At 44.8% G+C, this 27,632-nt stretch overlaps 1 long non-coding RNA gene and 1 pseudogene across 1 annotated transcript; one reads left to right on the top strand and one right to left on the bottom strand.

Annotated features, from left to right (window-relative positions):
- Positions 1 to 1,552: 1,552 nt before the first annotated feature.
- On the bottom strand, positions 1,553 to 22,948 carry Gm39343. Its single transcript, XR_870784.2, has 3 exons — positions 22,816 to 22,948; positions 10,924 to 10,989; positions 1,553 to 1,791 (listed from the first exon to the last, which is right to left on the bottom strand). It is a non-coding gene; the product is annotated as a predicted gene, 39343 (long non-coding RNA).
- Gm18996 (predicted gene, 18996) lies at positions 3,080 to 3,854 on the top strand (annotated as a pseudogene).
- Positions 22,949 to 27,632: the final 4,684 nt, after the last annotated feature.

Below are 27,632 nucleotides of genomic sequence, written 5' to 3'. Positions count from 1 at the left end.
TTCCACACTTCAGCTTTGGATCTGTAGGACTGGCCTCTTCACTCGCTCCAGGAGATCATAAATGGGATAGATGTTGGGGTGGGCCAACTCAAAGCCCTGGATCTGGGCTTAGACGGTAACTGAGATGGTCAGTTCACCATCTCTCCAGCACCCACAACACCAGGGCAAGCTCTCCAGCACTGATCCAGCCAGCTCATCCAATGCTGCGGCTAGCAAGGAACAGAGCCAACTCTCATGCCCTGGGGGGCCAGCTTACCCACACCCATGCCAGCAGAGCCAGCTTTATGGTATTGCCCCGGTGAGATACAGGACTCACTTTCCTGAGTACTGTAACAGGCAAGAGGCTGGGCTAGCTCTCCTGCTCTCATGCCCTCTAGGCTGGCTCACCTGAAACCCACCACCACCAAGGTCTACTCTACTGTGCTGCCCAGGCAAGGTGCAGGGCCAAGTGCTGCAGCAGGTGAGGGGCAGGGACAGCTCTCCTGTTCTCATAACCTGGAGTGGGGGAGCTCTCCCATCTGCTGCAGGTGGGGAGGGGAAAGGGGAAGGGCAGCATCTCTGTGCTCACACCACCTCACAGCAGGCCAGTGGCAGGGCTAGCTCTTCTATGCTCATGCCCTCTAGCTGGCTCACCAGCAACACCCTCCCTGCACCCCCTGAAGTGAAAATCTCTGGTTGCTTTGGAGATTCAGTTATGTCATATGTTTTGCTGGGGCAGACAGGTGAAAGGATATTTTGCTGAAGCAGACATGTGATGTTTAGACAGAATATATATATATATATATATATATATATATATATATATATATATATATATATAGAGAGAGAGAGAGAGAGAGAGAGAGAGAGAGAGAGATAGATAGATAGATAGATAGATAGATAGATAGACAGCAAAAGGAAGCTATGGAATTGGTTTGCCTTGCTTTGCTTCACTGGTCTTTGCTGACAATGCTCATGTATTGGTTCGCCTTGCATCATGTTGCTGATCACCACTTGTAGTGACTTTGTAGAGAGTAACTTGCCAAAGAACTTCTTGTGATGTTCTGGCAACTTCTTGACTCTTCCATGGACTTGGGCAGATTGATGGAGCCTCGTGGTTTCTTCTGGATTGAACAACCATTGCTGATTCATGAGTGGTGTTTTGTTGGTGGACTGGACTTTTGCTGCTGAGTCACATTTGATGGAGTGCTAGTGAACCGAATTGCTGATATCCTGACAACAAAGATTGGAATCACCCCAAAGAACTATTTCTAAACAGGCCCACAACCCCTATCCCCCGGTTTCCTATTAGCCTCTCTTTTCCACTATCTCTGGTGGCTGGTAGACTAGAAGGGAGGTTGAAGGATTTAAGGAGCTTTACTAAAGGAGGTTTTGAAATATCACAGCCAACATGCCCCTCAATCAGGGCCAGCTCTTCTGTGCTGTCCAGGCAAGTTACTCTCCCAAGCACTGCAGCAAGTGAGGGGCTGTCAATCTCATGACCTTGGAGGCCAACTCTCCCACCTCCCAAAGGTGGGGAGGGGTGAAGGGGGTTAGCATCTTTCCCTTACCCATACCACCACACAGCTGACCAGTGGCAGGGCCAGATGCTCACACATGCTCAGACACATCAAGGGCTGGGACCTCACCATGGCCTTAGCTGGCATCACTGGCTACTCATAGCAGGCTGTTCCTCATTACCGTCCAGTTTCCAGTTCCACCTCTCCTCATTGTGCCCACATCCTTCTGTTTCTCGGCCATCTCTCTGCTGCTTACGTGTTACTCCTTGTGGTGCCAGGAGCCTCTGGGTATCTAGGGTCAGATCAGGCATGGTCTCAGGAGTGCTGTGCTCCCATGTGGCACTGGGCAGGGATTGTCTCAGGCGTGCTCCCTTCCTGAGGCATGAGGTGCCAGACTAGGAGCTTTTTGTAGGTCTCCCTTCTCCCTGGGTCACTGGCCACTGGCCCATGAGAATGAAGGGAGCAGAGTTGTCAAACAGGATTTCCAATGGCCCATGAGTACAAACAGTAATGGCGTATTGGGACCAGACACGAACACATAGACACATAGACACACATGGACATACACACAAACACACATACACACACTTTGGCCAGGCCCAACTACATGGTTTATCAATTCTATAAGTGTTCATGCATACTTACACACATATGCATGTGCATACATACATATAGACAGACAGACAGACAGACATATATACATTTGGTGGATGGGGCACAACTCCAAATCCACACTTTATTTCTTTTCTCTGACAATTTATACCTTCTAGGAAAAAAAAGTTCTTTATAAAATTACCTCAGAGGTAAAATGTAGTCATTCTTGATTACACAAATGGGAGTACAGCCTGGGCTACGTACACCAGAGTGCACATCAAAAACAATCAGAAAACCCAGCCAAACCAGCAGGGCAAATGAGATGGCTCAGTATGTAAAAATTGCTTGCCACACAAGGCTGATGACTTGAACTTAATCATCAAAACCAGTATCTACTTGACACAAGCCAGTGTCATCAAAGAGGAGGAAGCCTCAGTTGAGAAAATGCCTGTAGTGGTTTGAATATGTTTGGCCTATGGAGTGGCACTATTTGGAGGTGTGGCCTTGGAGTAGGTGTGTCACTGTGGGTGTGGGCTATAAGACCCTCATCCTAGCTGCCTGGAAGCCAGTATTCTGTTAGCAGCCTTCAGATAAAGACATAGAACTCTCATGTCCTCCTGCACCATGCCTGCCTGGATGCTGCCATGTTCCCACCTTGATAATGGACTGAACCTCTGAACCTGTATGCCAGCCCCAATTAAATGTTGTTTTTTTAAAGTTGCCTTGGTCATGGTGTCTGTTCACAGCAGTAAAATCCTAACTAAGACAATGCCTCCATAGAATCAAGATATAGGTAAGCTGTTATGCCTTGTTCTCGAGAACCCCAGGAGACTTCCAGAGACCATGACACCGGTGCACATAAGAGTCTTTTATTGGGCTTTCCCATTATGGCCTGAATGAAACAGGCTCGTGGACCAGTGACACCCAGAAATTAAGAGCTTTTTGGAACCTGGGAGGTCGTGGACAGCTGCTCTGTGGCTGTTATCATGCCACAAAATGAACAATATGGTTATCATTTGGACTACCATGAGAAAAAGAGAAAGAAACAAGGTCAGGAGGTCCATGAACATTCAAAGAAGGCAAAAAAAAAAAAAAAAAAAAAAAAATTGGCCTGAAGGTTAAGCTCTACCATAAACAGCACCGTGCTGAGAAAATACAAGTGAAAAAGACTATCAAATGCAAATGCATGAAAAGAGAAACACCAAGCAGGATGGTGAGAAGACTCCACAGGAGCAGTCCCCGCCTATCGGCTGGACAGAGAGGGGCAGGCAAGAGCAAAAGTACTTTCCAACATGATTATGCAGAAACCAAAAAGAAAAGACAGGAAAATGGGAGGTCCCTCTACCCAAACTTCGTGCTCAAGGAGAAACAGAAGTATTGAAAGTTATTCAAACAGAAAAAAGAAAAATGAAGGCATGTAAGAGAATGGTTACCAAAGTCTGCTTGGTTGGTGATGGTTTTACAAGAAAACCACCTGACTATGAAAGGTTCAATAGGCCAATGGGTCTACATTCAAAAAAGCCCATGTCATACACCCTGAGCTGAAAGCCACCTTTAGCCTGCCTATACTCGGGAGTAAAAAAGAATCCATCATCTCCATTATATACAACCCTGGATGTGATCACCAAAGGTACTGTGATTGAAGTGAACATGAGCAAGTTGGGCCTTGTGACACAAGGAGGCAAGGTGATTTGCGGAAAGTCTGCCCAAGTTACCAACAATCCTGAGAACAATGGGTGCATAAATGTGGTCTTGCTGGTTTGACAGTGACGTCATTCATACAAGTCATTCCACTCACTACTGAAGACCACACCCTGTCAGGGAAACACCATTACTGGGGTCTTTCTGAACTACCGAGCAGTCTTACCCCATGTGCCGTCATCAGGAAGTAGTTAGTAAATTGTAAAGGAAACTAAAACACTGCCCTTTTATTTTATTTTTTTTAAAGAGTCTTTTATTGGAGTTCGAACTTGGGACACAACATCCCCCCTGCTCTGCAGTTTGGAATGTGATCCCCAGATTAGGGGCTCAGGGTCTATATATGGGAAATGTATAAGCTGGGGTCCCAAGCCTAGGTGTTATGTGATTGGGTGTGGGGTAAAGGAACGGTATCCTTCAAAACTGATAACATTTGTTCAGACAGCAGCAAGGAGGGACCACACATCTGGAAAAGGACCTTTTTGACCTGGGACGAAATGACTCATTTCATTATCAGTGACCAGTGCATTTTTACAAGCTGGCCACAACTGTCTGGGAATGCCTGGTTGTCTCTTTCCCATAGTTTAAGAGAAGGGGCCTTATCATTTCAAGGGCATTACTTTTCTGCCTTCTTCAAAGACAGGAGACATCTGCACCAGGGGGGCAGTGCTGGCTGTCTGAAGTGGAAGGGAGTGCTAAACTCCAGGGATGCCTTTTGTCTTGGTGCCAGGGCTCTCTTCAAAGCCTGTAGGGCATTTTCTTAATTAGTGATTGATATGGGAGGACCTAGGCCATTGTAGGTAGGGTCACCCCTGGGCTGGTTCTGGGTTCCGTAAGAAAGCAGGCTGAACAAGTTATGGCTTAGCTGAGTAAGCCAGTAAGCAGTAGCCCTCCATGACTTCTGTATCAGCTCCTGCCTCCAGGTTCCAGCTCTATTTGAGTTCCTGTCCTGGCTTCTTCAATGATGAGCAGCAATATGAAACTGTAAGCCAAATAAACTCTTTCTTTTTTTCTCAACTTGCTTTTGGTCATAGTGTTTCATTGTAGCAACTGAAACTCTTAAGACACCATGGTTGAAGGAAAGAACTAACTCCTAAGAGTTGTCTCCTGATTTCCAGAGCACATAAGTGCCTATACTGTCATGATGCTCTTCCTGGGGAGATACAAACAAATGTCTACTTACCCCTGGCAGGGAAATAGAGATAGACTAATATAAGGATACCATCAAAGTCCAACTGGTAAAGCAATGATTTTATTAGGGGTTATTTACAGAAACACAAACTATTACCAAAAGTCCATCTCTACTGTGAGTGATGGGTCTCAAAAGCTGGAAATCTGGAATACACGGCACAGCTTGCAGGCAGCTCAACATACTGACTATTCCTTCCAGACAGCTTAGCTGATCAGAGCCTCTTCCTGGTAGCTTGTCTTGTTTGAGAAAGTCCCTCAGAAGTTTTTACTGCTTAGATAGGCTTGGGAAGGAAGAGGCCTAGTGAATTTGGTCAGTTTCAGGGACTTCCTGAAACTATTTGAGTTGTTTACTTCCTGTGCTTAAGGAGCTCCCCTGCAGGATGGACTGTTTTACCTCTCTTTTAACATCCCATTTCTTCATGTGCTTCCCTTCAAAATGAAAGATTCTAATCTAGGAGGAAATTGGAGACACATACACACAAAACACACACACACATACCAAGCATACACATAGTAACAATAAAATTAACAAATGAAAAGCATGGGGCTGGGGTGATGACTGAGCTATTAAGAGTACTTCCAAAGGAACAATATAATTCTCAGCAACCATGTCAGGTGTCTCCCAAATGCCTATATCTCTAGCTTTAGGGCATCTGATGCCCTCTTTGGCCTCCATGAGCACCTGTACATATGGCATTCAGTCACAAAACACATACTCAAAAATAATCTACAAAAACCAAAAGTAACCCAATCAACAAAAACAAAGGGTTGGTGAAAGAGCTCTGTGCTAGATAGAGCTAGAGACCTACTGTGTGTAGGTTTCTGGTCTCGTGTCTGCCTTCAAAGTACTGCACAAAAGAAGGGGAGAGGGTTGTCTTAGTTAGGGTTTTTCTGCTGTGAACAGACACCATAACCAAGGCAACTCTTATAAAGGACAACATTTAATTGGGGTTGGCTTACAAGTTCAGAGGTTCAGTTCATTATCATTACCATCAAAGTGGGAGCATGGTACCATCTAAGCAGGCATGGTTCAGGAGGACCTGAGAGTTCTATATCTTCATCTGAAGTCTGCTAGCAGAATACTGGCTTCCAGACAGCTAGGATGAGGGTCTTAAAGCCTATACTCACAGTTACACACCTACTCTAACAAGACCACACCTTCTATTAGTGTCATTCCCTGGGCTGAGCATATACAAAACAGTACAAGGGTATTGAGCAAGAGGCAATAGATCTCTGTTGTTTTAAGTCACTCATGTGAGGTATTTTGTTATGGCAGCCCTCAGTGGTAAAATGCCCCTGTTGCTGAAAATCAGAAGTCCCATGAGGCTGTCTTGCTATCATTGCCCAACTGCTATCAGTCAACCACATCCTACCCCTACCCCCTGGGGCAAGCAGTTTCTAAAGACAGCACTGCCCCATCATGACCTACAACCCAAGGAGGAAGAGGTCATTGCAGTCTGCACCCCCTCCCCCCACTAATGTATCAACAACCTCATACCAAAGTCCCTGCCCATTCCTCTAAGAGTCTTGACCAGTTCATTCCTCTTTGGACATCTTCTATCCCCTTCACTAAGGTTGGTGTTTCTCACTGTGTGTAATAGATGATGGCATCTCATCTATTGAGGTCAGATTCTGGCCTCTTTCCTGACTTTTTGTTTCTTTATTCAGCTCTGAAATCTAGGAGTCCCGAAACATCTCCACTGTGTTATTTCTATAGCCCAGGACAGCCTTGAAGTAGCTGTGTGGTTAAGATGATTTGGATTTGTGGTCCTTCTGCCTCTACTTCCAGAGTGCTGAGATTATAGAATATATGTGCCATAGTGCCCAGTTTCAATGTAGTGTGTCCTTTGAAGCAAAACATGTTTTTAACATTTTTGAAATTAGGTATGCATTTTTCTTCTATTGGTTGTGATTTTAGTATTGTATCTAAGAATCCTCTGTAAAATTCAATATTATGAGAGATTGTAATTTTTTCTAATAATGTATCATTCGGGGCTGGGAAATAAGTCAGTGATAAGATAGCTGCTTGGTGTGTCATGACTACTTGTAACTTTAGTTCCAAGGCATCTGACACCCTCTTTTGGCCTCCATGGGTGCCTACACTCACATCTGAATAATCAGATGTGAATACCCCACATAAACATACACACACATACATACAATTAAAAATAAAACCTTTAAGAAAACTTGTATCAGGGGCTGAAGAGATAGCTTAGTGGTTAAGAATGTGTGCTGTTCTTGCAGAGGAAGGACCAGGTTCAGTTGGTTCCCAGCACCAACATGGGGCTATTAACAACTGTGTAAAACGTCAGTTTAAGGGCATCTGATTCTCTCTGGCTTCTGAGAGCACTTGCACACATGCAGTATGTAAGACCCGAAAAGTCTTACATCCGGGATGTCCCACTCACAGAGACACAGAGACGGAGATCGATGCAAAAAGCAAGAGGTTTATTAATCCAGCATGCTGGGGTCGTTCTGAAATCAGGATAGAAGTGACCCCAAGTAGCTAAAGCACACACCTTTTATACATTTGGGGGGGGGGCAGTTTATCATTGGTTAACCTTAGCAACATTAAGGGGGCAGACTTAAGGACCGGAGACATTGTGTGGGCTTTTCTATAAAATCAATCAGAGGACTATCTCTTGGCACACCTTGCAGTGAGGCAAATTCTGGGAAAAGAACACATTTACTTAACTCTTTACAACCGTGGTCATTTTGAGCTACCACAAATCTTATAGGTACACATAAACTTACAAAAAGGTATACACCATTCTCAGTGCAATAAGGACTCCATTGGCAGGGCTTCTCTCTGACCATTTCTGGGGATTCTAACCGCCCCACCTCGCCCCCACCCCCATCCCAGGCCTCTACTTGAGGAATGTCACATAGTCTTAGTTAGATTTCAGGATCAATTTCCTTTCTCCTGCTAAGAATGCATTCAGTTAGTACACGAGATTTCTGAAATACTTCCCCATGCTAGTGAGGCATTTCAGCACCCTAAACCCTTAGCCCAGCCCCCCCCCCAAACTTTATATCTTTGAATCACCCAAAGTAAAGTTGATCTGACTCCCCACAGCTGGTGCCAGTGTGAGTACTCACAGGGCTTCTGAACCCCCATTTGTCATCTCTGCTCCCTTTGCCAGTGTGGACCACATCTGCCGATGGGGGAGAACCACATACACATAAATAAACAAATAAAAAATTAAAAGAAAAACATGTATCCTTAACTATTACTTAACTTAATATTCTTATCTTTGACCCATTTTAAGTTAATCTTGATATATGGCTTGAGGAAAGAATTCAACTCTATCTTTTAATTTGTGGATAAGCTATCCCAGAACCATTTATTGAAAGACTATTACTTCCCAACTGTATGCTCTTAGCATTCTTGTTAAAAGCGTATGTGTTTATTTATTTTATGTATGTGAGTACACTGTAGCTGTCATCAGACACACCAGAAGAGGGCATCAGATCCCACTGCAGATGGTTGTGAGCCATCATGTGGCTGCTGGGAATCGAACTCAAGACCTCTGGAAGAGCAGTCAAGTGCTCTTGACTTTTCTCCAGCCCCATGTCTATGTGTTTTAACACAAGTAAAACAAGGGCAAATGTACTAGGATCTCAATTATATGAACCTCCTATAGTAGCTAAATTCATAGACAGAAAGAATGGTTGCCAGTGGGGCTGGAGAGGTGGCTTGGTAGATAAAAGCACTGGCTGCTCTTCCAGAAGACAAGGTTTTAAGTCCCAGCACTCACGTGGTGGCTTTCAACTGTCTGTAACTCCAGTTTCAGGATTCCAGCATCTTCTTGTGGCCTACATGTAGTGTACAGACATGCAGCCAGAACATCTATTCACAAAATAAAGTAATACAAATAATAAAGAATGGTTGCCAGGGTCTGGGCTACAGAGGGCACTGGCATAGCATTTGAGGGGTGTATAATTGTAGTCTCCCCTCCCCCAGCCTGAAACCTGCTTGCTCAGGGGTGGAGCTTCCTGCTCATTCGTTCTGCTACGCCCACTGCTAGAACCTGCCGCCTTGCTGTTCCGAAGCCATCACGTGTTCACCCTGCTACTGGACTCTGAGATTATTTGGCGGGAATCAGGTCCCCTCCCCCTTCCTTCATAACTGAGTGTTGCAACAGTAAAAATGGAGCTTTGATCAGAATGACTGTCTTAGCTACATTTCGTTATCTCGCCACCTAGCCCCTCTTCTCTTCCAGGTTTCCAAAATGCCTTTCCAGGCTAGAACCCATGTTGTGATCTGCTGGCCGGACACAACATATAATCACAGCCAGAGGAGGTGAAAAAATTCTGAAGATGATCCAGACATAGTGGTCCACTCTAATCCCAGCACCCTGGTGGCAGAGGCAGGTGGGTCTCTATAAATTCAAGGCCAGAGTGGTCTCCATAGTGAGTTCCAGGACAGCCAAAGCTATATAGGGAGGTCCTGTTTTACAAAAACAAACCATTCTGGAGGTGGATGATGTGGATGGCTACACAATCAGAAGAATGTATTCAACAACACAGAGCTATACCCCCAATGCCCGGCCATCATCGTTCATTCTTGTAATCCTAAGAGGAAAGAGATTGTGGCAGGAAGAGCTAAAGGTCAGCTTGGACATGAGGAGACGGACCCTCTTTCAGAAAAACAAAACAAAACAAACAAACAAAAAACCCACTTAAATGTTAAGTGATACAACTTTTAAAAGTATTTCTTTATTTAAATATTTTTATTATTTTACGTCTATGAGTTTTCAACTGCATATATGCCTGTGGGCCGTGTGTGTGCCTGGTGCCCACAGAAGCCAGAAGAGGGCAATGGATTTCCTAGGACAGGAATTTAGGACTCACATAACCAGGAGCAGCCACATGGTGCAGGAAATCAAACCTGAGTCTGTAAGATTTGTGGTAGCTCAAAATGACCACGGTTGTAAAGAGTTAAGTAAATGTGTTCTTTTCTCAGAATTTGCCTCACTGCAAGGTGTGTCAAGAGATAGTCCTCTGATTGTATAGAAAAGCCCACACAATATCTCTGGTCCTTAAGTTTATCCACCAAGAGATAGTCCTCTGATTGTTTAGAAAAGCCCACACAATGTCTCTGGTCCTTAAGTTTATCCACCAAGAGATAGTCCTCTGATTGTATAGAAAAGCCCACACAATGTCTCCGGTCCTTAAGTCTGCCCCTTAATGTCACTAAAGGTTAACCAATGATAAACTGCCCCCTCCCCCCAAAAAATGTATAAAAGGTGTGTGCTTTAGCTACACAGGGTCGCTTCTATCCTGATTTCAGAATGACCTTAGCATGGTAGATTAATAAACCTCTTGCTTTTTGCATCAATCTCTGTCTCTGTGTCTCTGTGAGTGGGACATCCGGGACATAAGGTTTTTCAGGTCTTACATCACAATGTAGACCACACTGGCCTAGAATTCACAGAGATCCACCTGTCTCTGCCTCCCAAGTACTGAGATTAAAGCTACATGTCCCACAGCTGGCCAGGCCAGTCAGTGCTCTTAACTGTTGGAGTGTGTGTGTGTTAGTCAGGGTTCTCTGGAGTCACAGAACTTATTTATGGAATGTCTCTCTATATTGAGGGAATTTATTGTGATGATTTACAGTCTGTAGTCCAACTAACCCAACAATGGTCAGCTGTGAATGGGAAGTCCAAGAATCTAGTAGTTGCTCAATCCCACAAGGCTAGTTGTTTCAGCTGGTCTTCTGTAGAAGTGGGTTCCAACAGATGTGCTGGCTAGTAAGTGCAAGCAGGCAAAGAAGAGTGAATTTTCCTTCTTCCAATGTCCTTATGTAGGTCTCTAGCAGAAAGTATAGCACAGATTAAAGCTGTGTATCACCACACCTGGTTCTGGGTCTTTGTGCCCTTCCCCCAGCCTTGAGCAGGCTAAATAGACCTTAAGTGTTTGCCACAGTTGGAGTACTCACATGGAGTCTTCCCAATTTCCTCCAGGAGCAGACTGCCGGCTGAGCTTGCTTTGCAACATAATCCAGCTGAAACAAAACAACATAATCCAGCTGAAACAAAGGATGGGTCTGTGAGCTCTCCCTATATAAATACAGTGCTGAATCTTTGAGCCTTGATCAGAAACTTTTGGCTTGGCTTCATCTTTCTCTTGCACCCATTCCTTTGTCCCAGGCTGACCTTCAACTCAGAGATCCCCTTGCCTCAGTGTTGGGAGCTATTAAGACAACTCTTGATCTCTGAATTGGGCCTCTCCCCCCACCCCCCAAGAAGAAAAGGGGGTCAAAAGCGGGCCACCAACGCACCGCTCTGAGAACAACCACAGATTGTTCCAGCCCTAAGTCAGCGCTAGATGTCCTGACCTCAAGATGTACCCTGATACCGCCAAGTTCCTGCTTCCCTGTGTAGTTGCCAAAAGAAAAATTTCCGCTGCCCCATCCCTCCTGCTGAGGTGCATTTCCGCTGCCCCATTCCTCCTGCTGAGAAGTACTTCCCCTTTTGCTTGTGCATTTAAACCTTGAGCCTTGCTAATACAGTGGGACATTGATGCCACTCAGAATGTTTCTGTGTCGTTCTTGCACTTGGTCCTCGTCTCTCTCTATCCCCCCATTTGGTTCTTAGGAGAAGGTCCCCTTGAGACCCTTGAATAACTGGACCTGCTGGATGGGTCACCTCAGTCTCAAGGGATTAAAGTCACATACTACCTCGCCTGGACCTAACTTTTCATGGCCACTATGCCTCAAGATCTCCATGCCAAGATCCAGGTCAGAAACTTGTGTCTTCCAGCCTCAAGATCTGGATCACAGATGAGCCCCCCCAATTCTGGATTGTAGTTCATTCTAGATATAGTCAAGTTGACAACTAGGAATATATATATATATTCTGTCTCTTTTTTTTTTTTTTTTTTGGATTTTCGAGACAGGTTTCTCTGTGTAGCCCTGGCTGTCCTGGAACTCACTTTGTAGACCAGGCTGGCCTCGAACTCAGAAATCCACCTGCCTCTGCCTCCCGAGTGCTGGGATTAAAGGCATGCGCCACCACGCCCAGCTAATGCCTGTCTCTCTTGAGAGCTCTACTGTGTCTCCCAAGCTCTACTGTGTCTCCCAAGTTCATTACTTTGTTCTGCCATTGCAAATGTTCGGTTTATCCTTTATAATGAATCCTACATTTTCTTTTCTTTCTTAAGAGAACTTGCTTTTCTTTTTTTTAAAGATTTGTTTATTTAATTTAATTTATATGAGTACACTGCAGCTGTCTTCAGAAACACTAGAAGAGTGCATCAGATCCCATTACAGATGGTTGTGAGTCACCATGTGGTTACTGGGAATTGAACTCAGGACCTCTGGAAGAGCAGTCAGTGCTCTTAACCACTGAGCCATCTCTCCAGCTCTGAATCCTACATTTTCAATTGTGCTCTTGAGCTTTAGATTTTCCATTTAAATTTCTGGTTTTGTTTTATTGAGTTCCTATATGTTAAATTACTGTCTTCATACTTTCCTTTAATTCTTTGAACAGCTATACAATAACAGCTTTAGTATTTTTGTCAACAAAACCCAACACCTTCACCCAACCAGTCAATTCTTAACAATTAGTCTGCTCTCAAAGTAGACTTTTTATAGGAAAAATCACTTTCAAAAGTTTAAAGGTCAAGGAGGGGAGCAGTTGGCTTTCTAGGCAAAGTGTTATCAGCCAACCTTTAGGCTGATTGGTCCTGAGTAAGGTAAGGGGGTTGGTAGATAAGTTGTGAACAGGAGAATTTCAGAACATTGAGATAACAGAGCATGACTATTATAATCATAAATGTTTGGCTTATTAGTAGCATTCTTCAGTGTCAGCCACAAAAACTATAGTGAGCTCATATGTAGGTGCAGGAATGGCTGCCCAGTGGTCAGCTCTGACTCAAGATATTTTAGATATAACAGTTCATTTTTTAAATAATATTTATTTATTATATGTAAGTACACTGTAGCTGTCTTCAGACACTCCAGAAGAGGGAGTCAGATCTCATTACAGATGGTTGTGAGCCACCATGTGGTTGCTGGGATTTAAACTCAGGACCTTAGGAAGAACAGTTGGCGCTCTTAACCATTGAGCCATTTCACCAGCCCAATATAACAGTTCATCTTGACCTTTGATTTGATGGGTCCTACATAAGGCTTTGCGGAATTTCATAAGATTATCAAACCTCATACAGAACATTCAGAATATACAGAACAAAACAGGAAATGTGGTCAGCATGTCCTTGAGCCAAGTCACTTCTCTGTGTCAATGACTGGCAGGCATGTTACAGCAATAATATGAAATAGCTGACAGACATGGAACAAAATGGTCACAGCTATTTTGGGGGGATGGGGTCAGACCACAACAGTGTTTTGCCTGTCTGCATGTATATATAGCTTGTACATGCCCAATGCCCAGAAGAGGGCATCTTCCATCTCTTTTTGGTCATCTCTGATCAACACAGCTGGTCACCCTTTTTCATTACCATCATGCCGTTGGTCTTCTTCCTCAGGAAGGTCATCTGTGCCTGCTTCAGGCTCTGCCTGCACGCTAGTCTGATCTTTCCTCACAGAGGCGCTGCTTTGCTCTCCTGTGTTTGGTTTTGGAAACCCAAGACAAGGGGCTGACATGCATATTTTACACATCAAAGCAGACCTGGCCTCCAGGTTCTCCCAGCATCCCTCAGGTGCTATCTGGCATACCCTGCCCCCAACCCTGAACTGTCCAGCCCAGGGGCTGGGCTGCCCTTCCCCCAGAGGCTCTTCCCTATGTAAACTAAATGTTTTGGTCTCTTCCTCTCTCTCCTCCTTTCTCCTCCTTCTCTCTCTTCTCTCTCTGTGTCTAAGCACTTTCTCTCCCTCTTCTCATTTCTCTCTCCCCATGGTGACTTCCCTGACTTCAGGCTTGGGGCCAGTAAACTTACCCACCTGAGAGCAGCTACCCAATAAACCTGATAAATATAATTCCAATAAGTATAATCTAATCTATCTTGAATTAGCTCATTTTACTACTTGCGGAGAAATAACCTATCAATGTGTGACACTATTCCTGGGAGACTGAAGAAATGTCAACTCTCCCCATATAGGAACTGACAAAGAAACAAAACCAAGAATGCCATTTTAGTGCAATGTGGGGAACCGTTGAGTATTACCGTCGTTACTGGCAGAAATGTATATGGGTGAGGGGTTCCTTGCAGGAGCAGGAATGATTCTAAGGCAGCTGTATCCCCAGAGCTCACCCCAGCATGATTGACAGCTCACTGGGTTGGACAGTGTCCTTTTAGGTGCCCCCATTGGTCTGAGCCTCTTCCAGGCAGTCCCACTAGTCTGGGAGAGTCTCTGAGCAGTCCTTACAGTTTCCTGGATGCTTGGGGAGGGAGGTCTAGTGAATCCAATCCATTTCAGGAACTTCCTGAAGCTATTTTGAGTTGTTCAGTGAGCTTAATGGGCTTCCCCACAGGGTGGAAGGTTTCATCTCTCTTGAGAGCAATCTGTGTCTCCCTGAGCTTCGCTCCAAGACGGACAGCTTTACCTTGGAGGAAATTGCTGCGTGAGAGCTCTTCTTGTGGCTTATCCTTATCTCTACTGTGTGCTGTGCTCTTTGTCAATTTTTCCAGCGTGTTCAACAGAGAATCTGCTTTTTAATTTTATCTGAGTCAGCTCCTCCTTAGTGTCCTGAAGGTCATGGCTGGTTGTCCACTCCTAGGACTGAAGCCACTTTTGTCCCTTCCGGCGGTGTTTCCTGATACATGCTGGCATTCAGTGGGACTCTCCGCATCGCATCAACAGGAGGAGGAATGTGTGCTGGAGAACGATATGTCCTGTCCCATGAAAGCTGGTCCAAATCAAATGAGGAACTGCAGTTTCCTTCCTCGATATAGAGCTTTCCACCCCCTGGCAGCTTCAAACACGGAAAGCACCCGCGCTGACACACTAACAAAGAATGATGCAGGGGAGTGGCAGGGAGCTTCTAGGGAATTGCTGAAACATTTTAATAAATGAAGTTTTTAAAGAGACAAACCTGAGGACATGATTATAAATCTATAGATATTTTGCTGGGCTCAAAATTCTTCTCAGCCTCTGCCAGGCTTGACTGCTCTTTGCTGATTGGTCCAGTTCTTCACCCTATTTGAATGTCCACATTAAGCTAATCTTGCCCCAGATGGCATCCTGTAAATCTGAGCTTCGGTGGTGGAGGACACACACAGCGCCTGAGAATTCAGTGGAGGAATGGTCATTGGCCACAGGATTCCCAGAGGGGATCTTTTCCTTCCCCAGCCTCCAAGGCTCTATAGCTTGGTCGATGACAGGAATCCCTTCCTGATCCACTTTCCAGCTGGCAGATGTAGACCACTCATCACTTCACTTCAGAGGTCTCTTCCAGAAGCTTGGAAAACTGTAACCCTTCTCAGACCTGCAGACCTGCTCTGCCAAGGATGGCTTTTGATGGCTTCTGATGTTTTTGGGAGCGTTGAACTAATACTTCTCAGAGCTGTACAGGTTCTTGGGCTACTCAGGAATTAACAATAAAGTACCTCCAGTTTGCAACCTGAATATCTGCCTGTTCTGATCTTGGAGTAGGGTGGGCAAGAACCTGGCAGGTGAAAGGACCAACCTCCTTTGCTTTGCACCTGCAGTCAGATTAGTATCTAAAGCCTTTCCAGCTTTATTCTGTCACCCTTTCCTGCCAGGCATTTCCTTCCTTAACATACTGAATGCCATATTAACATATTAACACTGAACACAGCTGATGCACAGAGCAACCCACAACTTTGCTGTGTTTCAAGAAGATTGCTTCCCTGTCAGATTCTTGACCGATGGAGAGTTGAGAATCTCAAATAATCCACTTGAGTTTACCCAATACATTTTGTCATGTTGGTAATATTGCTAGCCATCTCCTTAGGTGAAAGCTTGAAACTGTAGCTCAAGATGCGGGGGTCAGGGGTTTCTCTGTGAAGCGTTGGCTATCCTGGAACTCACTGTGTAGACCAGGCTGGTCTTAAACTCACAGAGTTCTACCTTGCCTCTACCTCCCAAGTGCTGGGATGAAAGGCATGTGCCACCACAACGAAGAATTTCTGATTTCAATGAGGCAAAATAGATCCTGAGATGATGTCCCAGCCAGGCCAAGATGACCTGGACTGTTACCATGGAAATGTTCAATGCTCCACTTTATTTTTTTTTTCCTATATTCTACTGAAACCTGGCTGCTTTTTAATTTTTTTATTGCATTCATTTGGGGTCAGGGAGAGGTGTGGTGTCAAAGGACAACTTGCAGTCTATTAAGCTTGAACCTCCTTAGCACACTCCAGCTTGCTTTTGCAGTGTATTCTGGGTTTAAGATCATTTCGTCACAAGCCTGCTATCAGCCACATGATGGTCAGAGCATTAAAAGGCTCATAGACAACATCATAAAGTAAGGATTTATGAAAGAACTCAGTGGGGAAACCCCCACTCAGCTCCCGATTCGGCGTGCACCCAAGAATCACGAATAGAACACAACACCTTGATGTAACAACAAGAGGTTTTTTAATGGCGGAGCTCCGGGTCGAAACGTATCTCACATAACAGGAGACAGTGGATTCGACCACGAGGCTTGGAAGCTAGGGGTTTTTATAGAAAAGGAGTGGGGCTGGGGGAGGAATTGGCGCGGTTTCACATGATTGGTCCATTTAAACATCAGCAGCCTGTAACATTTAACTTAGGTCAGAGGGGTGGGAGCTAGGGAGGCGATGGGCTTGCATGTCCTGGTCTGTTCTGCTATGTTCTCAGCCCCAGGTTTCAAAGCTCAGAAACAACTCTTTGGGCTATTTAACATACATTACATGAATTACAGTTTTATTTCCTTTCATTTACAAGAACAGTAACAATTCAGAAGTTTAAAATAATATCTAGGCACAGTGGCTGCCTAAATTAGTTTATTTTGCTTCGATGAAACACTATGACCAAAACCAAGTCGGGGAGCAAAGGATTTATATGGCTTACATTTCCATATGACAGACCATCAATCAAAGGAAATCAGGACAGGAATTCAAGCAGGGCAGGAACCTGAAGGCAGGAGCTGCTGCAGAGGCCACAGAGGAATGCTGCTTACTGACTTGCTCAGTCTGCTTTCTTAAAAAAACTCAGGACCACCTGGCCAGGGGAGGCACCACCCACAATGGGCTGGGCCTTCCCTGACCAATTGCTAATTAAGAAAATGCCTTACAGGCTTACTTACAGCCTGTTCTTAGGAAGTCATTTTCTCAGCTGAGGTTTCCTCCTCTCAGATAGCTCTAGTTAGTGTCAAGTTGACATAAAGCTAGTCTGCACAGTGGCTCGCTCCTATAGTCTCCGCTTGTGGGAGGCAGGGCTGAGAAGACTGTTGACTTTGAGGCCAGCCTGGACCGGAGTGACACTTTGCCTCAAAAGAGAGTTTAAAACAACAATCGTATTGTTGTTTTAAGCCTAAGAGCCTGGAGAAATGACTCAGTAGATAGACTGTTGTTGCAGAGAACCTGAGTGCGGCTTCCAGCACCCATATGATGGCTCACAACCCCCTGTAACTCCAGTTCCCGGATATCCGACTCTCTCTTTTGCCCTCTGTGGTCTCTGCCTAATGTGGTGACGGTGTGGGTGGATACTTTGCCTACAGAGGAGCAGAGATCTAGGCGAGGACCTCAGTTTGTCACAGCCCTTTCGGACTCATGACACTGCATCGTTGTAAACTCCAACATTTCTTGTCCGGACAGTAGGAGTGTCCTGCTAGAAAACCTCTCTATGTCTAATTTGTCCCTCTGAATCTCAATGAAGTCACAAAGGCCATAGGTAGGTAGCTCTAGCCAACCTTGAAAGCTCCGTTTGAAAGCTCCGTCCTCCTATGTGCTAAGATTATAGACATGCATCACCACTCCTGGCTTGCGGAAACTATGAGTAAATTAATTAATTGTACCTGTGTGTTTGTATGTGTGGTGTAGGTAGAGGACAACTTGCAGGAATCGGTTCTCTCCTTTTATCCTGTGGGTCTCAGGCTTAGAGGCAAGTGCCCTTCCTCCCTCAACCATCTCAGGAGTGTGTGTGTGTGTGTGTGTGTGTGTGTGTGTGTGTGTGTGTGTGTTTGTCTGTGTGCCCCCAGTGCTGGGGTTACAGGCATAAACAGCACACACAGCTTTTTTGTTTTTGTTTTGTTTTGTTTTTTGAGACAGGGTTTCTCTGTGTAGCCCTGGCTGACCTGGAACTCCCTCTGTAGACCAGGCTGGCCTCGAACTCGAAATCCACCTGCCTCTGCCTCCCAAGTGCTGGGATTAAAGGCGTGTGCTACCATGCCTGGCTGCACACACAGTTTTTAACACAGGTTCTGGGCATTCAAACTCAGGTCCTCGGGCTTGCCCAGTGTGCAGTCTCCTGTGCTGAGCCATCTCCCTAGCCCTGACCTGAGCTACTTCTAAGTGCACAGTTCATTACTGTTAGCACTACTCATTGTTGCACAACGGCTCTCCAGAACTTGCTCACCTTGCCAAGCAGAAACCCTACGCACACTGAGCAGCCTGATCCTCCTCTCCCCCCACAGCAACCCCTGTCCTACTTTCTGTTTCCAGGCGTTTACTTTACCATTAATGGAATCATATAGTATTTGCCTTTTTGTGACTGGCTTATTTCACTTAGGAAAATGTCTTCAAAGGTCATATGTTAGAGCATTTGTCAATTTTTTTCTTTCTGACACTGAATATCCCATTGTGTGACTGTGGCCCATTTGTTTATTCACTTATCCACTTGATGGACATTTGGATTATGTTCTGCCTTCTGGCTATTGTGGGCAGCACTGCTGGGAACATGGTGTGAACAGGATCTGCCAGGGACCCTGTGTTCAGTTCTGTCAGCTATAGATCCAGAAATGAGATGGCTAGGCCATATGCTCATTCTGGCTTTAGCATTTAAATGTTTAGCGAATACTGGTTTTCAGTCAGGTCCCAGGCTGGTCTAGAACTGAGATCTTTCTGCCTCCGACTCCTGACTGCTGGGATGGCAGGCATGCGACCCAACAGCCAGGTTTGCATGTAGATTTGGAAGAATTTACACTTCGTTTCCATAGCAGCCGAGAAGCTAACAGCCCACTAGGAGTTCAGGACAGGACAGCTAGCTTTACTTGGTAACAGCAGTTGCTATTTCCTGTTATTTTGATAATGATGGATGTTTTGTTTATTCTGACTTTCTTTTCTTTCACCTTCCTTCCTTCTTTCTTTCTTCCCTTCCTTCCTTCCTTCCTTCCTTCCTTTCTTTTCTTGAAACAATGTCTCACTATGGAACGGAACATAGGCTAATCTGGAAGTTGCTATATAACCAGGCTAGTCTAGAACTTACTGTATAAATCAGCCTGGGTCTGGAACTTGTGACAACAGAGATTTCTGTTTGTGCCTCCTGAGTGCTTGGATTACAGGTGTACACTGTCACACGTGGCTGGGATGTTAGTGTTCCAGATTTTATTAATTTATTATTAGTATGCATATACAGCGTGTGTTTGTATGTGCGTGAAATGCCACAGTGCATGTGTGGAGGTCAGAGGACAACTCTCGGGGTTGGTTCTCTCAGGGAGTTCATTCTGCACAATGAACCCGGGTTGCATAATAACCACTTTTACTTGATAAGCCATCTCACCAGCCCCTGGGTGTTACTTTAAAAAAAAAAATCCACCTTTTAATTTTGTGATAACTACAGATTGATCCTATCACCAACAAGAAAATACTTAGAGAGGCCCTGGCACCTTTTGCCTGTTTCCTTCTTGTTCCCTGGGATGGCAACATCCTGCAATTGCACTGTGTCCATACTTAGGAAAGTGACACCGATCACTGTCTTGTTCAAATTTCAGCACTGCAAGTGTTCAGAGTGACCCTTGAACAAACAGACATGGTCACGTCACATATCCGCTTGAACTTTCCCAAGGATGTCTGTTGCATCATTGGTTGAATTAGAAACAACACAAATGTTCATCAGTAGAGGAATGGCTTAAGATATTATTATAGGGCTGGAGAGATGGCTCAGTGGTTAAGAGCACTGACTGCTCTTCCAGAGGTCCTGAGTTCAGTTCCCAGCCCCCACATTGTGGCTCACAACCATCTTTAATGGGATCCCATGCCCTCTTCTGGTGTTTCTGAAGACAGCTGCAGTGTACCCATATTAAAAAGAAAAATCTAGAAAACTAAAAGAGATTATTACATTGTATTCATATAAATGAAGAGAATGCAGGCGGCACATGTCTTGGAAGGCTGTGTATGAGGAGTCTGAGACATGAGGATTATGAGTTCAAGGCCAATCTGGACTACCTAGAGAGACTATCTCAGAGGTGCGGGGAGAACACTTACAACAGCTATTTATACTGATATGAACTGGTTTCCCCTGCCCACTCTCTTCCCCCACTGGTATAGTGTCAAGTACAGAGAACACATAACACACTGGACACAGGGTGATGCCTTTCTCACTCCTGTGGCAAGGTACCAGACACAAGCAGTTAAGCAAGGAGGGACTTTTGCTGTCTTTTTTTTTTTTTTTTTAAGTTTGGTCTATTGAAGCTCAGGTTGACCTCAAATTTTCTATGTAGCTAAAACTTAGCATGCCTGGTTAATCTTCCCTCTGCCTCCTGAGTGATGGGATTATAGGCATGTGCCATCACACCCAACTCAGGAAGGGTTTATTTTGGCTCACGGTTTAAGAATGAGTCATCAGTCAAAGAGAGGAGGGTATGGATTTTGAAGTGGTGGCAGGAGCCTAAGTGTTAATAAAATCAAGTTTATTAGAAATTAAAGCCAGTGGTGAGAGGGCCCATCAACCAAAGGCCCTTGCCACCAAGCCTAGTGACCTATGTTTAGTCTCAGGAGCACAACCCATATGGTAGAAGGAGAAACACAGCTTCCTCAAGTTAACCTCTGTTCTCCCTGTGTGCACCACAGCATACCACACATGGGAGAAACACAGGTCCCTCAAGTTAACCTCTGCTCTCCTTATGTGCACCATAGCATGCATGTTCCCACACATGTAAACAGATAAAAATGCAAAAAAAAAAATTAAGAAAGTTAAGAAAAAATGAATATATATTAATTTATTTAAAAATAACATTAGTTCAACATGATGGTGATACATGCCTTTAATTCTAGCACATCAGAGGCAGAGGCAGGTGAATCTCTGTGAGTTTCAGGCCAGCCTGGTCTACATAGTGTGTTTAGTCTAGCCAGGGCTCCATAGTGAAACCCTGTCTCAAAAAATCATGAACCAAGTATATATTAATAAGGATACAGCTAGGCATGATATGGTGATGTATATCTTTAATCCTAGCACTTGGGAAGCAGAGATAGGTAGATTTCTGAGTTTGAGGCCAGCCTTGTAGCAGGCTGATTCAGACTTTGCCGCCAATGAAAAAGAAATTACCTGGGGTGTAGCCTTCTGATTTAGATGGCTTTATTGTTATGTCAACTACCGCTGCTCTTCTCAGAGACTCTACTACCTGCTGATAGACCCTTGAGACATTCCAAAGACACATCCTATCCTTCAAGCTCCAGGCACCAAGAATGGATTGGGGAGTGGGGGGGAGGGAGAGAAGGGCTCCCCTCTTCCCCCCCCCCCAAAGGGTTTCTCTGTATAGCCCTGGCTGTTCTGGAACTCACTTTGTAGACCCTGCTGGCCTTGAACTCAGAAATCCGCCTGCCTCTGCCTCCCAAGTGCTGGGACGAAAGGCGTGCGCCACCACACCCGGCTAGGGCTCCCCTCTTTATATACAGTCTCTTAGTAAACTCGCGGGCTTTGATCAGAGAAAAAAATTGTCTTGGCCTTGTTCTTTTCTCGCTGTCTAGTCTCTTTCAGCCCCACATAGCCTGACTCACATAAAAAAATTTTAGGGGGCTGGCGAGATGGCTCAGTGGTTAAGAGCACCGACTGCTCTTCTGAAGGTCCTGAGTTCAAATCCCGGCAACCACATGGTGGCTCACAACCATCTGTAACGAAATCTGATGCCCTCTTCTGGAGTATCTGAGGACAGCTACAGTGTACTTACATATAATAAATAAATAAATCTTTTAAAAAAAGAAAGAAAGAAAGAAAGAAAGAAAGAAAGAAAGAAAGAAAGAAAGAAAGAAAAGAAAATTTTAGACCAGTCAGAGTGACATAGAAAACAAAAGAAAACAAAACAATGGGCTGGGGAGGTAGCTTAGTGGTTAAGAGCATCAACTGCTCTTCCGAAGGTCCTGAGTTCAAATCCCAGCAACCACATGGTGGCTCACAACCATCTGTAATGAGATCTGGTATATCTGAAGTCAGCTACAGGGTACTTAGATATAATAATAAATACATCTTTAAAAAAAGAAAACAAACCAATACACAAATAAAGAGATTAACAAACAAATAAATGATATAGTCTTCTATACTTCTATAATATACTTTTCCAAAACAGCTGTGCTTTCCTGTTTATGTGGTTTGAGAACAGAAAACATCTTGATTTTCATATCATCTTCTGCATTCAATCTATCACACTGATTTTTGGTTGTTGTTGCTATTTATTTATATTTATTTATTTTAAAAGACAGGATCCTAGTTTGTAGTCCAAATTGGCCTGAATTTAAAGTCAATCTTCCTGTTTCAGGCCCTCAAGTGCTGGTATGATAGACCTGCACCACCAGGCCCAACAGACTCTATTCTTTTGGTTGAAGTATGTCAAAAAACAAAACAAAACAACCAAACAAACAATGTCACTTTATAGATATGGCAGGAGAAAAGAGCTGTGTTTTGTTTTGTTGTCTTTGTGGAAATTCTTTGATAGAATAGCAAAGCTGAATGAGAGGCTGTTTCTTAAGGATTGGCTACAATGTAGTCTGAAGTAACAGAAATTCATACCTTTAGATTAAAACCGTATCTTCTGAAGGCCTCGGGAGGAAGATCTCAAATTCAAGGGCATCCTGGGCTGCAGAGCAAGGCTGCTTAAAAGCCAAATAAACAGCACCTATTGTCCATTGACCTAGATATGCTTCAGTGGTAGAGAGCTTGCCTTGCTTGTGTCAGGCTCCGGGCCATCTGCAGGTTGCAAACAAGCCAACCCAAGCTGGACCTACTGTCCGTCTAAGCTTTGAAAGAGTGTTTTATGCATGTGATTGGACTTGGGGACTTATAGACCATTTTAACAAAAAGAAGAGTTTTGGGTTCAAGGGTGGTAATTTCTGGGGAAGTGCATAGGAAGTATATGGGGGAATGGATGGAAGACATGGGCCACTTTAGTAAGACCTTTTATGTGCTTTCACTACCACTCTTCCATTACAGTATACTGGCACAACTTCACAAAGAGAAAATTCTGCCCTGTGTTGTGGCACATGAGAAGATACACAGGCAGGCATAGTGACTCATGCTTGTAATCTCAACTCTTGAAAGGAGAAGGCCGGAGATTGGGGCTAGGTTAGGCCATACAGTGAGTTCTGGGTAAGTCTGGGCTACAGTGTAAAATCTTGACCAAAAGATATGTTTGGAGCCGGGCATAGTGGCGCACACCTTTAGTCCTAGCACTTGGGAGGCAGAGGCAGGCAGATTTCTGACTTCGAGGCCAGACTAGTCTACAGAGTGAGTTCCAAAACAGCCAGGGCTACACAGAGAAACCCTGTCTCAAAACAAACAAACAAACAAACAAAAATGTTTGGAAGAAAGTGGGGATAGATAGATAGATGGGAAGAGAAGCAAGATTTCGGACCAAAACCACACGCAAGGCTACAAAAGAGGATCGTGCCCTGAGCCTGCTCCACAGCCTCAGAACTATGTGATAACGGGCATCACTTTACAGCCTACAGTTTTGGAGTGCTCTGTTACATAGTGGTAACTAAAACATTTACAGGTTACACACTTACTTCGAGAGGCCCTCCTGTGTAGCTATTCCAGAACATCTACCTGAGCTTGCTATATTTTCCAAGGTTCTATAGCACAAAAAGCCACCATTGGTCAAAAGCTCAGTTAGTAGAATGTTTTCATAGCATCAGGAAATGGTGGGTTTGATCCCCCACAACTGGCTGTGGTGATGTTCACAGGCAATCTCAGTACTCAGGAAGATCAGAAGGTCAAGGTCAGCTTTGGCTACTGATGAATTCAAGTCCAGCCCAGCTACAGAAAACTGTGTCTCAAAAATATTTAGAAAATAATAAGTATCAAAACTGCTAGACTTGGGCTGGAGAGATGGCTCAGAGGTTGAGAGCACTGACTGCTCTTCCAGAGGTCCTGAGTTCAATTCCCAGCACCCACTTGTTGGCTAACAACCATCTATAATGAGATCTGGCGCCTTCTTCTGATGTACAGGCAGAACTCTGTGTGTAAAATAAATAAATCAATTTTTAAAAAACTGCTAGACTTGACACATTTGGGAGACTAAGGCAGGGGGATCATAAATTTTAAGAGTTATTATTGTTGTATAAGTATGTGGCAAATGTGTACCCGGGCATGAACACGCTACAGCAATCATCTGGAGATCAGAGAACAACGTCCAAGAGTCACTTCCCTGCTTCTATCTCAGGTTCTGGGGTTTGAACTTGAGGATCCCCGAAAGTTATCTTCACCCTCTGAGCTATTTCACCAGTCACAGATCATAAATTTGAGGCCAGCATTGTCTACAAAGTACAATGCTGTTTTAACAAAACCAACCCCTAATAATAAAACAAAAGAATAAAGGTGAAATCCATAATGCCTTCAAGCTACATAGAGAGCATGGTGGGTCTGGCTGTGGCACTGAGGGATGAGAGGTGTCCATCTTCCGTCTGGGCAGGGGAGCTCTTTATCAGTTCCGTCATCAAACCAGACCAGAGTCTCATTTATCTCCTCAGTTCCCCTGCAGGGGAGCTCTTTATCAGTTACCCAGTCCCCAATGGTCCACACCAAGGTCTCTGCAGATCCCTTGACCTTGAGAGTAGCAACTAGCTCCTTATCTGCCTGTTGTTTTCTGGGCTGACTTCCGGTAGGGTTATCAAAGGAGCCTTTGGTTTCTGTCTCCTATTATCTCCCCCAATGAACCCAAGACAGACCCTTAGCCTGGGCTGAGTCTTGCCCTGCAGGCACAAACTTGGAAAGTTTGGGCCACGTTTCTTGACCATCTTCCCTTCCATCCTGCTGCTCCTGTGTGCCCACCACCCAGCTGTGCTCCTTTGCCTGGGGAAACCATTTCTATTCACCTCAGCTAAAGAAGGCAGTAGCCAACTGTACTGGCTAGTTTTGTGTCAACTTGACACAGCTGGAGTTATCACAGAGAAAGGAGTTTCAGTTGAGGAAATGCCTCCATGAGATCCAACTGTAAGGCGTTTTCTCAATTAATGATCAAGGGGGAAAGGCCCCTTGTGGGTGGGACCATCACTGGGCTGGCAGTCTTGGGTTCTATAAGAGAGCAGGCTGAGCAAGCCAGGGGAAGCAAGCCAGTAAAGAACATCCCTCCATGGCCTCTGCATCAGCTCCTGCTTCCTGACCTGCTTGAGTTCCAGTCCTGACTTCCTTTGGTGATGAACAGCAACATGGAAGTGTAAGCCAAATAAACCCTTTCCTCCCCAGCTTGCTTCTTGGTCATGATGGTTGTGCAGGAATAGAAACCCTGACTAAGACAAATTGGTACCAGCATAGTGGGATATTCCTGTGACAACCTGACCATGTTTTGGGGAGGACTGTGGAAGGACTTTGGAACTTTGGGCTTGAAGATCCATTAGTTGTTAAGAGCTCTGTCAGATATTGTGTAGGAGCTTGGAAGATAATGTTGAGAACAGTGCAGAAGATGGAGGTCTTGCTTGTGAAATTTCAGAGAGAAAAGTAAAGACTCTTTTCAGGGCCATTGCTGTTTTGATTGTGAAAATTCTGTAGTTCTGGTTAGCTGGGGCTGAAGAATCAGTTGTGATTAACAAGATACCAGAACTACTAAAGCAAAACCTTTGCATTAATGGGACTATTGATGCTGGTTAGCTGGAGCTAAGAAATTAGCGGTGATTAAGAAGAGACCAGCATCGTTGAGGTGACATTTTCTGGGAAGTGTTTTCTGAAAGCACAAAGAGGCTGTGTTCCAGAGATAGCCAAGGTTGTACTCCTGCTGCAGTGGGACTTGGTAATGTGTAAGGGTCACCCAGGTGGTACTGGTTTTGAAGGCATGAAGGGGTCACGCAGAGCAGCTGAGGCTCAGCACTGTGAGAGGCCATGGAAGGCCATTGGTGAAGGTGCAGCCTCAGTTCCAATGACGGCCCAGGACTGAAGGGGTCATGCAGTGTTTTGGAGATGCCAGTACCGTGAGATGACCACCAAGAGCAGCAGCAGCAGTGGAGTACAGGCACCTGGAGTCTAGAGGATGACTTGTGTGCTACTGAGTGTGGCTGGAGAAGTGACCCAAGCCCTTGGAGGAGCCCAGAAGATCGTGAGTTGGATCCCAGACATTGGATGGTTGGAGATTGATTTTTGCTTTTGATTGTGACTGTGCCCTGATATTTTCCCTCTTGAAGGGAAAGAACTATTTTAGTGGAGCCCACAGTTAAGAGACTTTTAATTGTAAAAAGACTTTGAATTTTAAAAGAGATGGATATTTTAAAGAGATTGAAAATTTAAGAATATGTAAAGACTGTGGGACATTTAAAGTTATTTAGACCTTGGGGATGAGTAAGAATGTAAGGGTTGAGGCTTACTAGTGATGTGTTTGTGTGTCAAGTTGACAAGGGGTCAATTGTACTGGCTAGTTTTGTGTCAACTTGACACAGCTGGAGTTATCACAGAGAAAGGAGTTTCAGTTGAGGAAATGCCTCCATGAGATCCAACTGTAAGGCATTTTCTCAATTAATGATCAAGGGGGAAAGGCCCCTTGTGGGTGGGACCATCACTGGGCTGGCAGTCTTGGGTTCTATAAGAGAGCAGGCTGAGCAAGCCAGGGGAAGCAAGCCAGTAAGGAACATCCCTCCATGGCCTCTGCATCAGCTCCTGCTTCCTGACCTGCTTGAGTTCCAGTCCTGACTTCCTTTGGTGATGAACAGCAACATGGAAGTATAAGCCAAATAAACCCTTTCCTCCCCAACTTGCTTCTTGGTCATGATGTTTGTGCAGGAATAGAAACCCTGACTAAGACACCAACTGTCTTAGTTAGGGTTTTACTGCTGTGAACAGACACCATGACCAAGGCAAGTCTTATAAAAGCATTTAATTGGGGCTGGCTTACAGATTCAGAGATTCAGTCCATTCTCATTAAGGTGGAAGCATGGCAGCATCCAGGCAGGCATGGTGTGAAAGACCTCAGTGGGCAGACCCCCAATCACAAGTCCCAAAATGGTGCGCACACCCAAGGAATCACAAGAGACCACCTTGATGCAGACACATGAGGTAGTTAAATGACAGAGTTCTGGGCAGACATGTATCTCACTAGGAGGCAGAGGAGTCGACCACGAGGCTCAGAAGCTAGGGGTTTATATACCAAAAAGTCGGGGGCAGGGGAAGAATTGGCGCAGTCACACACAATTGGACAGTTTAAACATCAGCAAATTGTACGTGCAGAGAGAGGTAACAGCAATTCTGAGGGGCAGGTGCTTAACTGGATAGTCTGGATGACCCTGCTGAGATAGTCTGGGCATCTTTGTATGCCTCTATCCTTATGGCTAGCCAGTTCCTGGAATGACTTAACAGCAACAGCCTTTGTTCTTTGCCCTTGGCCCAAAAAGCCCTCCTAACTAGCA

Source organism: Mus musculus, chromosome 9, assembly GCF_000001635.26.
Source record: "Mus musculus strain C57BL/6J chromosome 9, GRCm38.p6 C57BL/6J".
Lineage (NCBI taxonomy): Eukaryota > Metazoa > Chordata > Mammalia > Rodentia > Muridae > Mus > Mus musculus.
Note: the sequence above shows the minus strand (reverse complement) of the source record. Positions and strands in the feature narration are given on the sequence as shown.